The following is a 16,450-nucleotide window of genomic DNA, read 5'->3' as shown; positions in this document are numbered from 1 at the left end:
ACATGTAGGTAATTGTAAAATCCAGGTTAGGTTAGGTTAGGGTATAAGGGTTTTGTCGATCGTCTGTACCCCTGAAATGAAACTTTGAAGGCGAATAACTCCGGATAGGAAGGTCGTAGCGACATGAACCCAAGTTCTACCCCCCCTACCAACGGGTCTGGCTTTCAATTGGTGGCATCCGTTTGGCTCTACGACCTTCCGGTCCGGAGATACGCCCACTTTTTGACATCCGGTTGTCTGTATCTCTGGAACGGAAGGTCGTAGAAACTCGCGGACAACTCTGGCGTGCTCAGAAGGGTAAATTATGGCAGACGGATCTTGGTTGCGAGCCTCTACGACCTTCCGTTCCGGAGATATTCACCGTCAAAGTCGCCCCATTGAAACGAATGGGAGGCGGGTGACTGAAAAATTCCTAAGTGTCAGGGGCCAAATCCTTCCCCCCAAAGGCCCCCGGGGGACATTCGCCCATTGAAATCGCCAGACACGCCCCCCCCCCCCCCCCCCCCCGCGCCTTACCGGGCCCCTTCGGGCCCCCGCCGCCCAGCCCCAAAGGCCCCCAAGAATCCGGGAGGGCCGGAACCGGGGGCCGCCCGGCGCTCCGAGGCACGTCCCCCTGGGGCCCTCGAGGGCTGCGCTGCGATTTTCCAAAGTTACAATGGGGACGTAGGGCGATTGGCACAGTACCGCCCCGATCCACAAGGGGGAGATTGGGGCTACGGGGTGGCAAATTTGTCAAAAAGTAAACTTTTTAGGGGCCAATGTTCCGACCTGTCACTTGTCCGACATTTGTATGTCAAATGGCAAATCCGTAGGGCAAATGGCAAAATGTCAGGATAATGGCAACTGTTTTGACACTAGCCCGACATTTGTATGCGGAATGGCAAAAGCGTCGGGGTAATGGCAAATGCGGAGGTGACACTTTGCCGTTTGGCCGGGCACTAGACCTTTGTCCGGCAAATGGCAAATTGTCATTTACCCAACATTTGTCCAGCAAATGGCAAATAATTGCCTTTTTTTCCCTATATTTGTCCGGCAAATGGCAATAATTGCCAGTTACCCTACATTTTTCCGTCAAATGTCAATAAATTACCAATTCCCCTACATTTGCCCGCCAAATGTAAAACTATTGCCAATTCCCCTACATTTGCACATCAAATGGCAATTGCCAATTCCCCTACATTTGACGGCCCAATGGAACTACCATATATTAGTGCATAAACTGGCAAATGATAGCTGTTGGGCATTTTTATGTATTAAATTCAGGCGTACCAACACACGCAAAGGGGTTAGAAATATTAGGTTCTCAATACCATCTATAAATAAACACCAAAATCACTTTGAGGGTGAGAGAATGTCCCTACATTAGTCCAGCAAATGGCACATTGCTATTGTCCCTACATTAGTCCAGCAAATGCACATTGCCATTTCACATACATTTGTCAGGACAACAACTCCCATTTTGTCAATCAAAGGACACCTGTTTGGGTCCAGTTGTCTGCCTCAAATCAAGGTACAGACGTGTTGTCTTTACAGGGACACTCTAAAAAAATGCCTGCCATTTATTTAACAAGAGTCCACAAATTTAACTGTATTTAAATGGAACCCAGAAAAATGTGGTCAGGCCCCTGATTTCAGCATAAGTACTGTAGAAAGGGTCTAGTTTGTAGTAAAAATCCCATCCAAGTTTTATCCTGACAGCATCTTGCTAAGGTGGTGAAATAAGGTCCAAAAGTTCACCTTGCATAATTTTGACTTAGCACACTTTGTACTTATATTGTCAGCCTTGTTCAGGGCCATACGGTCCATTTGTAATAGAAATATCAAAAGTTTGCTATTTTAATGACATAGTAATTACTAATTAGTAATAATAGTAATCAGTAATTTTAATGACATAGTAGTGAGAGTGCAAATGTCAAGTTTGTCATTTTACCTAAATATGTAGGGCAAATGGCAAAAGCATGTCATTCTACCTACATTTGTAGGGCAAATGGCAAAAGTTTCTAATTTTACCTACATTTTTATGGAAAAGGTCAAGTGTGTGTGTGTGTGTGTGTGTGTGTGTGTGTGTGTGTGTGTGTGTGTGTGTGTGTGTGTGTGTGTGTGTGAAATACAAAACAGCATGTTTTCAAAAACTCTGCTTTAATAGCACAGACTTAGGAGTTTTCCAATAAAAGATGAAGTAGACAAAATGAGACTGTTGCATGACAGTGAACAAAAAACAGCCACAGGGTGTAAAATAACAAATGAAACAAATGAAATAAACTACAAGACTACCCTCGTCTTGAAGCGTAGCGTCCGCCTTGCCTGCTCACTTTTTTTCTTGGCTGTGAGTTTCAGCAGGCTCAGGAGGACCTTGGGATACTGACGCTGATGTGTATAGGAAAACAGAAAACATTCATTAGTTATTTCCAAACAGGAAAACATATAATGATCAAAATATGAAATGAACAATGCTTACCAACAATGGCTTGGCCCTTCGGGTGGTTCTTCGCTGTGTGCGATCATGCAAAAGATAAAGACTCACGTTTAGAAATGACAATAGAGCTCAATGACAGATGAAGAATTTTCAATTGTACTTACAGCTGGCACACGTGAGCTCAGGGGAGATGATGCCAGCTCAGGCTCCTCTGTTTGCCGAGGTTCTGCAGTCGGCTGAGGTTCTGCCGTTTCTTCCGGTTCCTCCGTTTGCTCCGGTTGTCCAGGGTTAGGGTGGAACACATTAGTGATAAAGTCATCATCATCATAAAGCAGCCTTCAAGGTTAACAGCCAGAAGCAACTGAACCCAGGATGATGTCAACAATGGCGACTGAAAGAACTCACCTCAGAAGGTTGTCCAGGCAGCGCTGGGGCGGTCGTCTCCGGCTGTGCGCCTTGGACAGGTGTGGTTTGCTGGAGAATGAACACATAATGAAATCATCATAAAGCGGTGAGGGAGGGTCACAGTGCTCAACAACACACATCCGTTCAGAGTGTGAATGAACTTACACCACGACGGTCGCCCTCGTCCTCTTCCAGAGAGTCTCCCTCCTCCTCAGACTCCGAGGTACCGCTTTCCTGATAGCTGACGTGGCCCTCCTCCTCTGTTTCCGAGCTGTTGTGACGCCGCCGGGCATTCTTGGCCTGAGGGAGCTGAGGTGTAAAAGCGGAGGTCTCCGCAGAGTCCGTTTCGCTCGGCAAGATCATTTGCAGTTCGGCCGTCATGTCGAATGGATCCTCCCGGGTAGTGTCCTCCTCCAGTGTGGATTTTTCAAACATGTCCCTGACGGCGCCGCTCTTGAAAGGGTCCAGGAAGACAGAATAAAATTTGTCGGCCGTGCGCACGTCATGGCACATGGCCGCCGAGATCATCTCCCTCACCCTGGGAGTGTGCTTTTCCTTGGCCTGAAGCCGTGAAGCAAAGAAGAGACACATGAAAATGCAGTGAGTATTTTTGTCTTTAGTCCAGCAAATAACTTGCTGGCTGTGGTTGGTTAAGAGCTCATCTACACAAAGTGCGACATATAGAGTCACACGTCAACGCTGGTAAACAACTCACATATGACGCTACGGCGGTCCTGAGCTCAGTGAACTTGGGCTTCCCTGCCAGCCCCATCTCCTCCCACGCCGCCTGGAGGAAGCGGACCAAGTTCTTGTTTTGGCGCGCAGTGGCTCTAAAGAAGACGAGATTTCCGTCTGGCTTGAGCGCCTTTCGGACGGCCAGCCACCTTTCCATCCACTGGAACTCGTCTTCTTTGAGGAAGACCTGCGCGTACCCAAAGAACCTGCTCGTCTTGTGCTCCGCGATCTGCAACAGAGGACACCTCGTGGTTAAACACAAGAGAAACGATGCCCAAAGCAAAGACAAAGGAGTGTTTTTCTACTAACGTTGATGATAAACCCGGGGCCACCGGGTTTGTACTGGCTTCGGGCGTCCGTCACCTCCGCCACCTTCATATTGGCGATAACGCCCGTCCGGTGTCCATATATGGACGCAATCAGAGCAGCGAAGTAGCCGAACAAGCTGTGGCGGAGTTTTGGGTCCCTCGGCTCCTTCTCCACTTGTTCTGTGAAGATCAAACACAAGTGAGCTCTGTTTAACATCTCCGCTCGACAGAACCTGTCACCCATCGTGACATCCTCCAAAGCGTAAACACCGACATCACCGATTCTTACCCAGCACCCCGGGAATGGCCTGACGGCAGCGCTCGCGGCGGAGGCGGAGATCGGACGCGGGGATGAGCCGCAACTGTTTGGCCGCCATCACCTTCATCTGATGTACGCTGACATCCCTGAGAAGAGGCCTGATGCACTGCAGGATGGTGCGCATCACTGCAGTGACCTGCGTGCTCTTCAGCTGGCACTGAGGTGGTGGCATCTCCTTGAAGTACCTCATAAAGGAGTAAATGTTCCTGAGGTAGAAGGTGACGGTGGTCACCTTCTTGCCACATTTCCTCAGATGCCCGACCCACCTGAAGAGAACATAATAGAAAAAGCTCAACACTTTGTTTTCCTTTGTGATTTTGCCTGACTGCAGGTGATGTACACTTACTCCACGATGACCTGTGTGCGTGACAGGAAGGTCCAGTCCCACACCTTAAGGGCCCCCACCGCCATGAAATTCAGGAACCTCCTGACCCTCATGACTTTGGAGGCCACGTTGTCCACCTGCTTGTGTGTGTGCTGGACCCCTTTGAGGACGCAGCGGTAGTCGTCAAGGTATTGATCTGTGGAGACACGTTCACGTAGCAATTAACAAGGAGGAATCCTTTGGGAAGGATATTCATCGAGACGTGAGGTAAACAGATAAGAAAACTAACCCATCGCTGCCGAGAACCCGGACAGCAACGAGGCGGGACTCGGGCGAGGCGTCGTTGCCAACTCCCGTGGCGACAGGGGCTCTTGGTTGGCCTCCGGGGAAGACGGGCTGCCACCGGTGTGGTGCACCTTCCTGGTCCTCTTGGCCGGTGGAGCAGAGTCCCCTCCTTCGCTCCGGCCAGAGGACGGGGCGACGCTGCCGGCCTGTCCGCCGACGCCTGCCGAGACGCTTTCCCAAGAGACCCTGGGCGTCTTGGATGGCCGGGACGGTGGTGGTGATGGTGGGGAGAGTGGGGAGAGTGGTGGTGGTGATGGTGGGGAGGTTGTCGGTGACGATGAAGGGGAGGAGGTCTCAGAAGAAGAGGTCAAGGCAGGCGGTGGTGGACGGACGTGCACGGAGGAAGGACGTCTACAGCGTGCTGAGTGGAAGGGCGTCTGACAGCGTGCTGGGTGGAAGGGCGTCTGCCAGCTGCAGCAGAACTTCCTCCCGGGCTCTGCGTTGCTGCGGCTGACGGGGATGGACGCACGTCCACCTCCTCCGGAACAGGGAGGTCTTTAGTGATTTTCTAAAAAAAAAACAAAAAAGCCAAGAAAAATAAACAAAATGGTTATTACATGTGAATGTCACTGTCCAGTTTATAAATATAGCACATTTACAGCAGTCAGAGACAGCACAAAGTGCTGTACATCAGAAAAAATTCAATGATAAAACACGTGGTTTAAAGGAGCAACTTGATCACGTGCTTGCTGAGTATTATTTCATGAGTTAAATAGAATTTATAAGCATGTGTAACTCACTTTCCCAGTCCTCCGCTCGAACCTGGAGACCCTGCGGTGGTAGAGGCGGAAGGTCTTCCGCAGGTTGTCCAGCTGCTGCTTGACACCCTCGTACTTGCGCTGGAGGGTGTTGCAGCCCTGGCAGCTGGCCTGCGCTTCCGCCTCCTCCTCTGACCAGACGTCAGAGTCGTCCTCCTCCTGGTCCAGCTGGCTGACCATTGGCGGGTGAGGGGCAGTGGCCCTGAGGGCTGCCAGCTGGAGGATGGTCACCCGTCTCTGGGCGGTGTCTACAGCCCGTTGCAGCTGCTCCTTGGAGAGCTCCGGGTGGCTGCTTTCCAGGTGTTTGTCACACCTGGACGACATGTAGGTGCACCCAGAGACGGGGCAGGGCTCATAACGGAAGAACACCCACTTGCTTGCCAGCTTGAGCAGCAGCTGACGCTCCTCGCCGTTGTCCACCTTGTGGGCCCTTTTGAGATGGTGGGAGAGAGCTGCGAAGGGGCGGCCACAGATGGGGCAGTTGTGGTACTTGGATGCCATGGTCACTAAGGTATGTATGTTTGATGTATGATGTCAGTGTGTCTAAGGACAGGAAATAGAAGAAAGTGTTTATTTTTGACCCTAGTGTGAAGCTACACAAAGTCACAGAAGTCTCCTTGTCCAGTAAATGCTTTGTTCCACACCAAATCCTGTGTAAACACTGGTGTGTGCTCATGTCAAGCTGTCATAAATATAGTAACACAGTGTAACAGCTAACCTGTTGAGCTTATCGCAAGGAACTACAACTTTAACATGACAAAGACTACAAAATGACACCCTCTAGTGGCTAAAAACCTTTGCTTTAAGAGAACTTCCTGCACAGCTTATTAAAAGGTTCAAACACTTTTGGACATGTTATGCATTGTAGTCATTTATATATATACAACCTGTAGTTTATCTGTGTGTTGTGCTGCTAAACTCTTTCCATTTTATTAAATGAGATTGATTTGCACTCATTTCACTGTGAGAAAAGGTGGATTTTAGCACTCTGTTGAGCTTACTGCAAGGAACTACAACTTTAACATGACAAACACTACTAGATGACAACTTCATGCACATGTTCTATTCACTGTTCACGCTAAAATTGCACTTTAAACCATTTAATTATTACAGAGAAACGTGGACACGATGCTTACCTGTAGATGAACTCCAAGAAAGAGGTAATTGGCCGGTGACTGGGCGGAGATAACCACAAAGCGCGTGCCAACTGAGCCAATGCCGGTGACTGGGCGGAGCGGAGAAGCGCGCGACAACTGTGCCAATGGAGCGGGACACGGATGTCAGCTGGGAGCACACAACAACACCGCGGATGTAACGGGAAACACTGCACACCTACCTAAGCTGATAAAACAACAAGAGGACGGATGTAACGGGAATCTCTGGGCAGCTGCGCTCATTAAACGGGACACGACGAGAGGAGGCAGCCAAGCGTGAACCACCTGTGCGCACGGAGATGGTGGTGAGCTTTGCGCAGACAGCAAGCCGTTAGCAGATAGTCTAGTGGTATGATCATTGAAATCTGCACATGTGTTGATGGACAGAAGGCTCCTGGACACTGCACAATCATTTGGAACGATCTGATCGCTCCCCGGACTCAGCAAAACGCGCGTCTGTGACAGCAGCTTTGCGCAGGAGTTCACGTGACCAAAACATAGCAGAGACACGCGGTAAAAACGTCACCACTGCATGACTGTCACACCTGAGTAGGAGATCAGAAGCATCCTTTAAGGATTAGACACCGTGAAACATGGATGCACCTGCTGGAAGACTAGCTCTGCACCAGTTAACCCATTAAACCTTCATGCTAATCGTGCAGCATCTCAGGTGAGTGTTGGCTCAAATCAATTTTAAAAGCTAAGCCTCAGCTAATGCTTGTGCAAAAAACAACTAAAAGCTCCTCTTTGGGTCCACAGTAACACACTTTGGATGACTTCACCTCCTCCAGCCAGCCAAACCTAATGGGAAGGATCATCTTGGCGTGCAGAGGTCAGCTAGACTGCCCTAGAGGTAATGCAACAGCTGTAAAACTAGGATGTGTCTTTGGGGGGACTAAAAATGAATCCTTTTTAACTGGAACGGTCATTTCAGCTCCTACGGTTTAGAAGAAAATTATTTTAAAGTGACCGGAGCTAAAAAATTAAAGGGGCAATAGGTTGGAATTTTTTTTGTTCGATTGGCTTCAAATTTGTACTGCACTTTCAGGTGTGCCACAGATGACACTTGTCACGATTTGAGGAGGATGGTTTGGACCCAAAACGCAGAACCCAGGATGTCAAAAGGCAGAAGGTGGTTCAAAGTAAAATCCTTTTATTTCAGGACAAAGAAAAAAAGTAATCCGAGGCAGCGAGCCAAAGTCCAAAACGTCCTGGAGAACAGGAACACCCAAAGCTCTTCTTAGAGCACAAAAACCTGGAGACAAAGTTCATACAGAGCACGAGCAACGCAGACAACATACCACAATGAACCGACATCAGACACAGACCAGACAGAGCTTATATACACAGGGAGAAGTGATTAGGGAAAATGGCAGCGGGTGTGTGAAGTGAGAGCTGGAGGGAAGACAGGTGAACCTTCGTCGTCTTCGTCTTCCTCCGCTTATCCGGGTCCGGGTCGCGGGGGCAGCATCCCAATTAGGGAGCTCCAGGCCGTCCTCTCCCCGGCCTTGTCCACCAGCTCCTCCGGCAGGACCCCAAGGCGTTCCCGGACCAGATTGGAGATGTAACCTCTCCAACGTGTCCTGGGTCGAACCCGGGGGCCTTCTGCCGGCAGGACATGCCCGAAACACCTCCCCGGGGAGGCGTCCAGGAGGCATCCTGACCAGATGCCCAAACCACCTCAACTGGCTCCTTTCGATCCAGAGGAGCAGCGGTTCTACTCCGAGTCCCTCCCGAATGTCCGAGCTCCTCACCTTATCTCTAAGGCTGAGCCCGGCCACCCTACGGAGGAAACTCATTTCGGCCGCTTGTATCCGCGATCTCGTTCTTTCGGTCATTACCCAAAGCTCATGACCATAGGTGAGGATTGGGACGTAGATCGACTGGTAAATCGAGAGCCTGGCTTTCTGGCTCAGCTCCCTCTTCCCCACGACAGATCGGCTCAGCGTCCGCATCACTGCAGACGCCGAACCAATCCGCCTGTCGATCTCCCGATCCCTCCTACCCTCACTCGTGAACAAGACCCCGAGATACTTAAACTCCTCCACTTGAGGTAGGACCTCTCCCCCGACCCGGAGGTGGCAAGCCACCCTTTTCCGGTCGAGAACCATGGTCTCAGATTTGGAGGTGCTGATCCTCATCCCAGCCGCTTCACATTCGGCCGCGAGCCTACCCAGCAAGAGCTGAAGGTCAGAGCTGGATGAAGCTAGGAGGACCACATCATCCGCAAAAAGCAGAGACGAGATTCTCCTGCCACCAAACTCGACACACTCCACACCACGGCTGCGTCTAGAAATTCTGTCCATAAAAGTGATGAACAGAACGGGTGACAAAGGGCAGCCCTGGCGGAGTCCAACCCTCACTGGGAACAGGTCCGACTTACTACCGGCTATGCGGGCCAAACTCACGCTCCTCTGGTAAAGGGACTGAATGGCCCTTAACAGAAAGCCACCCACCCCATACTCCTGGAGCGTCCCCCACAGGGTGCCCCTGGGGACACGGTCATAAGCCTTCTCCAAATCCACAAAGCACATGTGGATTGGTTGGGCAAACTCCCATGCCCCCTCCATCACCCTTGCAAGGGTATAGAGCTGGTCCACAGTTCCACGGCCAGGACGAAAACCACATTGCTCCTCCTCTATCTGAGATTCAACTATCGATCGGACCCTCCTCTCCAGTACCTTGGCGTAGACCTTTCCAGGGAGGCTGAGGAGTGTGATCCCCCTATAGTTGGAACACACCCTCAGGTCACCCTTCTTAAAGATGGGGACCACCACCCCGGTCTGCCACTCCCTAGGAACTGTCCCCGATGACCACGCAATGTTGTAGAGACGTGTCAACCATGACAGCCCTACAACATCCATAGCCTTGAGATACCCAGGACGAACCTCATCCGCCCCCGGGGCTCCGCCGCTGTGTAGTTGTTTGACTACCTCAGCAACTTCTGCCCCCGAGATCGGACAGTCCATCCCCAGGCCTCCCAGCTCTGGTTCCTCCTCGGAATGCGCATTGGTGGGATTGAGGAGCTCCTCAAAGTATTCCTTCCACCGTCCGACTATAGCCTCAGTTGACGTCAGCAGCTCCCCATCCCCACTGTAAACAGTGTGAGCGAGTTGCTGCCTTCCTCTCCTGAGGCGCCGGACAGTTTGCCAGAACCTCTTTGGAGCCGATCGATAGTCTTTCTCCATGGCCTCACCAAACTCCTCCCACGCCCGAGATTTTGCCTCGGCAACTGCCACTGCTGCACCCCGCTTGGCTATCCAGTACCTGTCTGCTGCCTCCGGAGACCCACAGACCAGCCACGCCCTGTAGGCCTCCTTCTTCAGCCTGACGGCTCCCCGAACCTCTGGTGTCCACCAGCGGGTACGGGGGTTGCCACCACGACTGGCACCGGCCACCTTACGACCACAGCTAGCAACAGCCGCCTCGACAATCGCAGAGTGGAACAAGGCCCACTCGGACTCAATGTCCCCCACTGCTCTCGGGACGTGGTCAAAGCTCTGCCGGAGGTGGGAGTTGAAGACCGTCTTGACAGGTTCTTCTGCCAGGCGTTCCCAGCAGACACTCACTATGCGTTTGGGTCTGCCAGGTCTACGCGGCATGTTCCCTTGCCATCTGATCCAACTCACCACCAGGTGGTGATCAGTTGACAGCGCCGCCCCTCTCTTCACTCGGGTGTCCAAAACATACGGCCGCAGGTCAGATGATACGACTACAAAATCTATCATCGACCTGTGACCTAGGCTGCCCTGGTACCAAGTGTACCGGTGGGCATCCTTATGTTCGAACATGGTGTTCGTTATGGCCAAACTGCGGCTTGCACAGAAGTCCAATAACAAAACACCGCTCGAGTTCAGATTAGGTGGGCCGTTCCTCCCAATCACACCCCTCCAGGTCAAGCTGTCATTGCCCACGTGAGCATTGAAGTCCCCCAGCAGGACAATGGAGTCCCCTGATGGAGCACTATCTAGCACTCGTCCCAGGGACTCCAAAAAGGGTGGGTACTCTGAACTGATATTTGGCCCATAAGCACAAACAACAGTCAGGACCCGTTCCCCGACCCGAAGGCGCAAGGAAGCTACCCTCTTGTCCCCCGGGGTAAACCCCAACACACAGGCAGAGAGTCTCGGGGCTAACAAAAAGCCAACCCCAGCCCTCCGCCTCTCACCCGGAGCAACTCCAGCAAAGTAGAGTGTCCAACCTCTCTCCAGGTCTCGGGTTCCAGAGCCAATGCAATGTGTCGAGGTGAGTCCGACTATATCTAGCCGGTACCGCTCAACCTCTGCCACAAGCTCCGGCTCCTTCCCCGCCAGCGAGGTGACGTTCCATGTCCCAAAAACTAGTTTTCTTGTCCGGGGATTGGACCGCCAAGGCTCCCGCCTTGGTCTGCCACCCGATTCGCATTGCACCGGACCCTTCATGTTCCTCCTGCGGGTGGTGGGTCCACAGTTGGACAAACCCATGTATCCGGTTCGGGCTGGGCCCGGCCGGGCCCCATGGGCGAAAGCCCGGCCACCAGGCGCTCGCTCACGGGCCCCAACCCCAGGCCTGGCTCCAGGGTGGGACCCCGGTAACCCTCCGGGCCGGGTACTCCGACTCTTCGTTTTAACCGCCATGAAAGATCCTTCGAACCGTTCTTTGTCTCACCCTTCACCTAAGACCAATTTGTCATGGGAGACCCTACCAGGGGCACTAAGTGCCCCAGACAACATAGCTCCTAGGATCATTAGGGCACTCAAACTCCTCCACCACGATAAGGTGACGGTTCAAGGAGGAGGACAGGTGAACCTAATAATCAAAATGGGCAAACAGAAACAGAGGAGGGCCAAATAAACCTAAGAAACTCTAAGACACCAAAACTAAACCTAAGGGCTGCGGGAAGGACTAACACACACACACAGAACTACACACAAATACTGAGCAGGAGGCTGAATCTCACACACACGTTGAGCTGGGGACAAAGAAGCTGGGGACTAAAAGGACACAGAATGTAAATGAGACCTGGAGGACCTGGGGATGAATGAGACGACACAAGACCTAGGAGGAATAGACTTAAAGGACTACAAACATAAGACACTAAACTGACACGCAGAAAAAGGACACATGAGGGCGCCAAAGAGCTACAGCATAAGACACATAACAGGGATGCAGACAAGGACACATGAGGGCGCTAAGAGAGCACAAGGGGAGATCCTGGAGTGGAGCACAAGAGGAGCTGGGGAACAAAAGGACACAAGAGGGAATCTAGAGAGGGATGGAGGACACCAGGAGGCACAAAAAGGGAAGGGGCTGACGCAGACCATGACAACACTTGTCCAAATAGGAGGCTGATCACACTTGTTTAACAGGCAAAGCTCAAGCACAGTGTCTCAAACAGTCTCCTCTTGTTATAGGACTCAACTGGCTGCAGAAACACGGTGACTCCCAAGCGGAGTAAACATTATTCCTTCAAATCCATCCACATGTCTTGAAAGGAGTCATGTCTCTCCAAGTCCAAACCAGCCTCCTCCATATCCTCTCGTGTGTGTGTGTGTGTGTGTTTGACATTGTAGCGATCCAAAGCCGTGGAAATAACTTCTGACTGGGACAGTACACAGGAGCAGCTCCCTGCTGACCAGAACCTCTATTGGACACGTCTTTGTCACCTGGCACAAGAGTTTGTTCAGCTGCTCATGCAGCATCTGTGCTCCTGGCTGCAGTCGTGTACATCACAAAGTGAGAAATTGAATGTGACACCTTAGTGAGAAGTCAGGGTCTGTTTTATTGTACTCAAAATAATGGTGTGCTACTTATAATCCATAAATGGAGTCCAAAGAATGTATAATTTTTAAATGGCAGCTGTAATAAAGTGGTTGTACATTCAAAATCTCACATTGTTCTGTTTACATTTGTGTGAAAACAAGGTCCAATCAGGCTGAAACATAACAGGAAGGGAGAATCTATGGAGTTGTAAGTGATCTGCACGTTTCATGATGATAGCACATTCCTAAGGGGGTCAGATGATGTCACAAAGGTCACCAGGCCTGGTGTGACTTGAAGGACGGTTTCGAAAAACAGCTTTGGAGGCTCATAACTTGGCTTCTGAATGTCCTAGAGAGGTCAGGTTTGTTTTAAAATACTCTGCTTACCAGCCCCTATCACCAGCAGAAGGAATGGAGTCATTAGCACTTATGATTTTTAAATGGCCCCCAGAATTATGTCGCACGAAGCCCAATTTCACATAATTTTGGTTCCATTTGTGTGAAAACAAGCTCCAATCTGTCTGAAATTAACACATGATGGACCTGTGAGGTCAAGGAGCACACATTATCAGTGTCAAGTCTGGAGGTTGAAGAGAACCCTGTTTTCAGCTGAAATCCATCATTTTTTCTGACCTCTGACCCAGAACAGCACCAGAACAACGAGCTACGGCTACCAAACTGCCTGAGCTAGCTCTGGGTGACGGCGGCATGCCAAATCGACATTTGTTTGGTGAAAATCGGTTGAGAAATGCCACTTTGCCGAGCACATGACAGAAAAGGTGGGAAAAGTGCCGTACGGCCCCAAACGGACGCTTAACACGATGCGACCGGCACGAACTCGACGTATGTGGTTCGGGCCAGTGCTGGGATGCACCAGAAGAGTTTTCGGGCGCCTCGAATCAACGATGGCCGAACAGCGGCCAAAAAGGGTCTAAAAATCGTGGTTTCGGGCCTAGGGTTTTGCTCGTTGCTTTTAATTAATTAAAAATAGTTAAATTCCACGTAGGGACATGAAATTCACATATGTTGTAAAGAAGGACATGCCGAATCATAATATTTTAGCTGTGTGGCTGCCGTCAGCCACAGTCATGCAGTTTTGAGATAATTTATGGTTCAAGTTACGATAAATAAGCTAAGAATATTTTATTTTTAATAATGTATACGTTATGGGGTTTAAAAGCACACATTTAAATGGTTTACAGAATATTTCCAGGGTGGAACCAATGTTTAGTTTGTTGTTTCGGGGTTGACAATATTTTCAGTTGCACGCCACACTTGATAGGCGGCAGCATGCTAACCGCTATCATTTGTTGGTAGAGCTATGCAGACGCATGCAACGACGTTTTCCAGCTGTGGAAAGGAGTGACACTGCAAGATGTGTTTTTTATTAACCCCTGCAAGTTAATGCGGCCAATGAGGTATGCAATGTGTGTGTTTATGTCGTGATGGGAAAATAAGATGTTTGTTTGAGACAGAACTGTCGAGTCTATGGTGGTCACGGGTAATTTGTAAATGTAAATTGTGAGTGTTTTATCTTGTGTATTAGTGTTTCATTGTTTATTCTCTATGAGAACGAATTGATTATTCTATGTCATTTGTACAGTTCTCACGGCACCGTTGGTGGCACCTGTGTGCAATAAATGCCAGTCAAAATTCAAGAACGCCTTGTGTCCGTTTTCAACTTGGAGGGAGTTACAGCTGCGTCACGCTACGTCGCTCACTGACCAAGTTCGGCCACTAGGGGGCGCAGTCAAAAAATATTTTTCACTCTCTGGTTCGGAAGTCCGGTACGAGCGCAAAAATCTACTCGCCTTTTTGATAGCCCTCACGGCGCTAGAATTGCGCCATTGCAAACTTGCAAAAATCATGCGCTTTGGGGGGCTATATCTCCGGAACCACAAAATATTTTGCCACCAAACCACTCGGATGGACTCATGCTTGGCCCCCGAACCACATATCCGAAGATGGCGCCGCTGGTGCCAGCAGAACTTTTTCTTTCCACCTTCTACCAGGAAAACACAAGTCCTCTTTGAGGCGATGGGTCTAAGAGGGCATTTTTGGCCAAACTCAGACACGACATTTTTTTTTCTTTCAATTTTGACAGCGGATTATTATTGCTTGGCACCACGGGGACCACCTCTCCAAAAACTGGACGGATCGGGCGTTCCCTTGAGGAGCTGTGGCCAAAAAAGGGCTTGACCTCTGGTGACCTAGGGTTCAGAAAAGCACCGGAACAAAGAGCTACAGCTCCCAAACTGCCTGGGCTAGCTCGGGGTGACGGCGGCATGCCAAATTGATGTCTGTTCCAAGGGCGTAGGAACGAGTTTAATATGGGGGGGGGACACATTTTGGAAATCTAACAAATCTGTTGTAGGTCAATATATACCGTAGGTCAACTTCACTGAAAAAATACATTAAATGATTATTTCTGATTATAACGTGTCACTGAGTGTTTCATGCAGGCTGAACATGAACATAGTCTCCTGCCGCTATCTCCTGCATTAGCTTCTGATAGAAAATCTGATAGACGGTGAAACTCTAGGATTAGAAAAGTCTGACAGATGTGATTCAGGGCGTAAGGCAAAGCCCAGAAAGACAAGAAAATAACTTTTATAGCCCAGTTCACTAACATTCTGTTTTTTTTTTTTTTATCGGGGACCCATGAGCCAGCCAGAAGGGGAGGAGACTTAGGCTCCTTTTGACACTGTAGACCACAACGTTCTACTAAACAGGTTAAAGGCCCTGGCTGGGATTTCAGGTTCTGCTCTAGACTGGCTCTCTTCCTATCTCACCAACAGAACATTCACAGTGAAGTCCGAAACCTTCTCTTCAGATACTGCCTCTCTAACATGCGGGGTCCCACAAGGTTCAGTTCTAGGGCCTCTACTATTCGCATTCTATATTCTTCCCCTAGCTGGCATCATTCAGTCTTTCCCAGACATCTCCTACCACATCTACGCTGATGATATTCAGCTCTATATGTCCTTTATGCCACACCAGTTGGACAGGCTGGCCACACTTGTACTCTGCCTGACACAGATCAGTAACTGGCTGTCCAGCAATTTTCTTGTCCTCAATGCTAACAAGACAGAGACCCTGATCGCTGCACCCCTGGAACTTCAGCCAAAAATCGAGCAAGAAATTGCCTCTTTTTGCCCATCAGCCAAGGCCAACATTAGAAACCTAGGAGTTATTTTTGATCCAGCTATAAGTTTAGACTCGCACGTCAAAACCATCTCCCGCTCTTGTTTCTTTCAACTGAGAAACATTTCAAAAGTCCGTAAACTGGTTTCTACTGCAGATCTGGAAAAAGTCATCCATGCCTTTGTGTCATCACGCTTAGACTACTGTAACGCTCTTTTTACTGGTCTCAGCAAAACCTCCCTCTCACGCCTTCAAGCCATCCAAAATGCAGCAGCAACACTCCTAACCAAATCCAGCAGATGAGCTCACATCACTCCAGTTTTACAGTCCCTCCACTGGCTCCCGGTAGAATATAGAATTCGGTTTAAAGTTTTAGTCCTGACCTATAGAGCTCTTAACAACCAGGCTCCAAGCTACCTATCTGAGCTTTTATCCCCACACACCACCTCTCGGAACCTTAGATCCACATCTGAAAACCTCCTGGCTGTTCCTCGGACCAGACTGAAAACCAAAGGGGACAGGGCCTTTCAGACTATTGCACCCAGACTTTGGAACAATCTACCTTCAAATCTCCGTCTTTCTAACACTGTAGAGGTCTTTAAAAATCATCTAAAAACTCACCTTTTCATCCAGGCGTTCCCTCCCTAAATGTTCAAAAAGATGGCTTTTTCGGGTTCACACCTTCACTTTGTTTATACTCATGATTTTATTTTCTATTTTATCACTGCTATTGTTTTTCTGATGTTTTTATTGGTTAGAGGTATTTGCCCTGATCTTTATCATGTTGTATAGCGCTTTGT

The 16,450-nt window shown here is 49.8% G+C and overlaps 1 long non-coding RNA gene across 1 annotated transcript; it reads left to right on the top strand.

The window, feature by feature from the left end:
* Window positions 1–7,371: 7,371 nt before the first annotated feature.
* On the top strand, window positions 7,372–8,355 carry LOC129160181 (uncharacterized). Its single transcript, XR_011515550.1, has 3 exons — window positions 7,372–7,435; window positions 7,525–7,618; window positions 7,814–8,355. It is a non-coding gene; the product is annotated as an uncharacterized lncRNA (long non-coding RNA).
* Window positions 8,356–16,450: the final 8,095 nt, after the last annotated feature.

Source organism: Nothobranchius furzeri, chromosome 11 (assembly GCF_043380555.1).
Source record: "Nothobranchius furzeri strain GRZ-AD chromosome 11, NfurGRZ-RIMD1, whole genome shotgun sequence".
Taxonomy (NCBI): domain Eukaryota; kingdom Metazoa; phylum Chordata; class Actinopteri; order Cyprinodontiformes; family Nothobranchiidae; genus Nothobranchius; species Nothobranchius furzeri.
Note: the sequence above shows the minus strand (reverse complement) of the source record. Positions and strands in the feature narration are given on the sequence as shown.